We start from the raw sequence: 6,000 nt of genomic DNA, 5'->3' as shown, positions 1-6,000 counted from the left end.
AATGAAATCTGAGCAGCCCCCTCCCACCTGTCCTCCTATCCTTCAGAAAAAAACTTAAGACATGGCTGTGGGACAAGCATTCGAGCAGCAATTGTAGCAAAGCAATAATGAGAGTAATTTAATGTGTTTGACAAATGGACAGACCTTGGACTATGATTTGAACTTGTGTGATTTTAATTGATGTTTTAATAAGTGATGTTTTAATTACTTGGTTTTAATTGTAATTGTTATTTTTAGAATTGTATGTTGTTGGCATCGAATTGCTGCCTGTTGTGAGGCCACCCTGAGTCCTCTTGGGGATGAGATGGGTGGGGTACAAATGTGGGGAAATAAATAAATAAATACATAAACGCCATGCTTGTCCTTTCTTGTTGTTGTTTCTGCTGCTGGTGGTGGTGTTGCAGCTAGTGTTGTTGTGTATCTTCAGAATCAGTTCTGGTGATGCTAAAGCAGCACTACCACAGGGTTTTCTTGGCAGGACTTGGCTCTGTGCTTAGGGGAAAAATTACTTTCCTGTATGGCCTGCAAGATAAAACTATCCTAGCTTCCAAAATTAAGTAATGTTTTGATAAGATAACAGGATCTGGGAACTGGCCTGAATTTATGGAGCCTTTCATTTGACCTAATGAAGAATTCAAATTTCCCCTGCCCTCTTATGGCCAATGTGGTTATCTTTCCTTTCCACAAAATAAAAGTGGACCCAGGGAGAGCAATATGATTTTCAAGATCTCAAAAGAAACAACACATTTGCAGCAACATCTGTAAAACTCCTCATTGAAGGCAACAATTACTTGAGACTTCCTCACATTGATGCTCCCCCGTATTCTCTCAGTTTTTGCACCACTCGTGAAACAGAGTCTCATGGAGGCCATCCCATGATACACGGCCACTTCCGCCTGGTGGCTGCCTGTGGGACAGGCAGCCACCAGGCGGAAGTGGCCATGTATCATGGGATGGCCAGCATGCTAGAAGAGAGAGAAGACTCCCTTCTGACTCCTGATTTCAGAAAGCAGGAGGGAAGTAAAATGAAGACGGGGAAAGGTTGTGGGATGGCTGTCCATCCCTGAAGATGGACCCTGCAGGGAGAAAACAGGGTAAGATGTTTTCCCCCATACTTTCCCCCACTCTTTCTCCTGCTTCCCTCTTGCCCATCTGATGAAGTCCTTAAATTAGCCACCCCGAGTCCCCACGGGAGATGGTGGCGGGGTATAAATAAAGTTGTTGTTGTTGTTGTTGTTGTTGTTATTATTATTATTATTATTATTATTATTATTATTATTATTATTATTATTATTACACATACCTCCAGAATCTCTCACATATATAAATGTTCATGGCTGCCATTCTGGAACAATTTTTTAAAAAATTCAATCTCACTGAAGTCAAATATTCTACATGTGTAATCATTGCATGTTAAATTATGTACATTGATAAGCTTTTTATCACAAAAATTGTGTAACAGGTGAGGTTAGGGGCTTCTGTCAAGACATATTTTTGAGATGTGCTTCAATACTGTCTGTGCAGCATTATAAAAAATCATCAGCCCCATTAGCTCTGATAGACTCTCATTGTCAGGAAACAAATGATTAGCACTATCAAGCTAAAGATATTGAAATGTAGAGGCAGCCTTTGTTCACGTTACACTAAGCACATTTGAGAATAGTGTTAGATGATGACAGCGATCATAATAACAACAAAAGACATCATTACAGTGGTTACTCCATGCAATTATTAAAAGTTTTGTTAATTTGGTTGTTACACTGCTCTATTCTATTGTGTTCTGCTACTTTTTGAAAGGAAAAAAGCACCTTAGAATTGATACAAGAATAGCTTAAAACTTGAAAGTTTCCTGCAAAAGCATCTCTTAGAAGTACTTTTTGAAAATAACTAGAAATTTATTGCGCCAGAAAAGTAATTGTACTCTTATTCATTATGCTGATTTTAAGGTGAATCTTTGTTATACCCCATAATCTCCAAAGTTAAAGGTAATAGTGTGACCTGTAACACTTCAATTGTGTGTTCCTGTATGAAAGACCTGGACTTGTGAGTCCCTGAAGTCCCTTTAAGGGGTGCAGGGAAAAACTACAAGAGATGTGTAAATATAAAGGTTTTGACAGAGAGAAAACCTTCATCCTTTGAACTATAGAAAAAATGTAAAAAGCACAGCTGACAGAGCTCTAAGATTTCAGACCACATGTGCCAACACTACATTAAACCCATTAAACATTGTTCATTTTTTTAATTAACAACTAAAACATTTCATCTCTGGAGGTTTCAATTGAAAGGGGTGTCCATGTGCCAACACTGGTATGCATCAATCTAATGCTCCACCGCTTAAGTTATAGAAACTAAAGACATAAGGATGAAACCTAAAGAACTCCAGGTTACACGTTCATTTAATTTATTTTAAGACCATCAGCAAAAAGCAGGCAAGACACAGAGAGAATTTTACAGAAATAGTTAGTCAGTAAGACCTTAAATTGACTATGTCTGTGATTCAGATAAAATTCCAATTTTGACTAGAAAGTATATTTTATATGAAAGTAGAACTTTTTTTTGTAAACCCAGCACATCATAAGCAATGCATCATAGGCTAAGGCTAAACCCCAGTGTGTAAGACTGTGCAGTAAGAGACTCTCTGTGACTTCATTTGCAGACAAGAATGATTGCTGTGACTTGCTGAAGCCATCCAGAATGGAGTCATAAAAGGATGATAATCTGCTCGCTTGGGAAAACACTTATTTGCTCCTGGTAAGGGTGATCTATGTGGAGAACCCCCTCTTTGTACCCAGAAAGCAGCATTTACATTGACAGTGCAGAAAAATACAAAGGTAGATTTCTCAAAATATCCTTAATGGCCAAATGTATCATCTTTTTATGGGAGCCAAGACCACATTATAAATTGTATTGTACATGTGGTGTTACTTGGCTCAATCCACCAAAGCCAGGCCTGCCAAACAAAAGGACTGTGGGCCAATTTCTTTTCCCTTGTGCCTTTTTGTGTTGCTCTGAATTAATTTCAAATAGGCATAGATTGCAGTCCTTTCTCCCTTGGTTCTGCCAATGCCCATCAAAAAGATAGAAGGGCAGATGGAATGTATACCTGATTATATTTCTGCATTGCTCTTTTTCTTCTGGTATTCAAGAGGCATGTGCTTGAGCTGGCTTCAAAATTCAGCTTTAATTCAGTTTAAAAAAAAACTGGTTTACTCAGGAATTTTAACTGATTAACAAAATCTCCATGAGTGTCCACTGAAGTTTATCTGTCTTGAGTGTCCACTGAAGTTTATTGATGGAGCCTGATTTCTAAATTATTTTGTGTTATGGAACTACTCTTCATGATTCGCTAAAAAAAAGTCTTCCCCCCCCTCCCAAATTTTTATGGCTATGGCCCTGTACATAGCATAAGCTTGTTGGGAGACCAGGACCAGGAAACCCACTAGGTGATTCTGGGCAACCCATACTCTCTCAGCTTCAAGCAAAGGTATACCCCCTGTGAGCAAATCTTGCCAAGAAAACCCTAAAATAGATTCAACCTAGGAACATCATAAATTGGAATGGCTTAAAGACTCACAATAACAATAACATCTCATTTTACCTTCATAACAATTCTGTGACATATTCTACATTTCTGAGATATGCACTTCCCTGCAAGGTTTATTGTTGGCCCCAGTGCAAACATTATCAGCTAGGCCATATTGCCTCTCAGGTTCTTTTGTCTCTTGGTTTCCATTTAAAATGATGTTACACGTCAGGTTTCCATTTGTGCTGATGCTTTTGGCTGCCTTTCTGCACATTCTTTGTGAAAGCAAAATGGTTAAAAAACAGAGGTCTTCTGGTCAAGGCTAGAATCCATCTAGAAGAGTGTGTCAGATAAGAACAGAGTGATTGGCATTTCCTTATCTCGGATATAAATGGGGTATGGAAAGTTTGAATAAATGCTCAAAGGTTCCCCAGGAGACAGGAAGAGAAATGTTCCTTCTACTAGCATGGAGCAAAAGAAATGACAATGACTATCCCTTGCTTTTTTTTTACCCAATTGTTTCGTAGTGTTATGTATCAGCTAAAATGCAACATGCTGTTGCATTTGTCCCATACTCAGGTACTTAAGTAACAGCGACCCATGATACTGGAGTGAAAGCTAGAGAACTCCAAGTTACACGTTCATTTAATTTATTTTAGGAGCCGTGGTGGTGCAATAAGTTAAACCCTTGTGCCGGCTGAACTGCTAACTTGAAGGTTGGCAGTTCAAATACACGAGATGGGGTGAGCTCCTGTCTGTCAGACCTATCTTCCCATGGGCAGACATGAGAGAACCCCCCCCCCCACAGGATGGTAACACATCTGGGCATCCCCTGAACAACATCTTTGAAGACGGCCAATTTTCTCACACCAGAAGCAACTTGCCTCAATTCACTTCTGACATGATAAACATTTTTTTAAAGCTATCAGCAAAAAAAAAAAAAGCCAAGTCAGAAAGAGAATTTTAGAGGAATAGTTGTAAATTAGAACCAATATGCTAATGCTCTTTTTGCTTGTAGTTTAGGTATGTCAACAATGACTGGTAGCTTTCATTTCATTGAAAAGCTGAATGTGCTCTGAGGCTAGCCTGGATTTTAAAGTAGCTATCCAAGGTGCTGAACCCAATTCTCAAACAGACTTACTTGTAGCCACTTAGGCCCCTTCCACACAGCTGAATAAAATCTCACATTTTCTGTTTTGAACTGGAATATATAGCAGTGTGAACACAGATAACCCAGTTCAAATCAGATATTGTGGGATTTTCTGCCTTGATATTCTGGGATTTAGGGCTGTGTGGAAGGGCCTTTAGAGAACTGTTTTAAAGTTCAAAATAAATCAAAGCAGATTCAGTGATGCCACTAACATGGGAATCACAAGCTCTTACTGAAGCACCTGAAGAAAAACCACCTTCATGTCCATAGGCTAAGGATGGGGAAAATATTACTCTTCAATGTTTTTAGACAGCAACTGTCACCACCCCTCATCACAAGTTATGCTGATTGAATCCAAGGAAGATATTTTTTTAAAACCCTTGGAGATTTTACTGTAATAACCTTATCTAGATAGATCTATCTAGAGAGTACCATGATCTAGACAGGCATATTTAGCAGTTCAAATGAACAATCAATTAGATATGCCATGGGGTACTTATTCAGTATTAATCTCAAACCACTGGCTTCTAGAAATTATTACCTTGGATCATTTACTTGTATAAGATGGCAGCTCTGAAGTTGAAGGAATATATCTGTAAATTTTAATTTTAATATGTCCTCAGCGTTAAATAACAACAGTGCTCTTAAAATTCCATGCACTGAAAGACTTGGAGAATGGAGTCTTCAACACAGAGCGGAATCATGATGAAAAGATCAATTTCTGTGGGAATGTCTTCTTTTTGGCTCCAACATCAGAGCTGTCAACTCTTCTTCTTGAAAGAAGCCATTATTCACAAGAGGTTTGGTGACAACAGTTGAGTCCCTATTCCTGTTACTTTGTATTTTTATTAAAGCCAACATTAAGCTTTTTCATACAGTGACACATTCAGTGTTTGTTATGGCATAAATCATTTGATAAGAGTTTCCAAACCAGAATCAAAATTCCCACCTTTTAAAAAAGATTCTTAGGCACTGCTGTTGCTTCTCCCTTGTGTTTTTATATCATCTACCCTAAAGCAACTAACATGAGAGGAGAATTGTTTGAGTCACAACATTTGCTAGTGCAATGAGCTTTACAGTGAACAATTTTCCCTTTCCAGGGAATAATATCTAAGAAGAAATGATGTCTTCAGTCATCTTCTCTGATCTGCAAAACTCACTTCCTAGTACTAGCTGTGCCAACTGTGGTCATTATTGAAACCTTGAATTTTACCCTCAAAGGAAGGTGCCAAGAACACTGACATTTACCCACACATACACCCCTACAAACACATCTCAAATAAAGCCAAACCCTTTGTGTCTGCAATTATTTGCCCCAATCTTGTAA

Source organism: Anolis carolinensis, chromosome 1 (genome assembly GCF_035594765.1).
Source record: "Anolis carolinensis isolate JA03-04 chromosome 1, rAnoCar3.1.pri, whole genome shotgun sequence".
Lineage (NCBI taxonomy): Eukaryota > Metazoa > Chordata > Lepidosauria > Squamata > Dactyloidae > Anolis > Anolis carolinensis.
Note: the sequence above shows the minus strand (reverse complement) of the source record.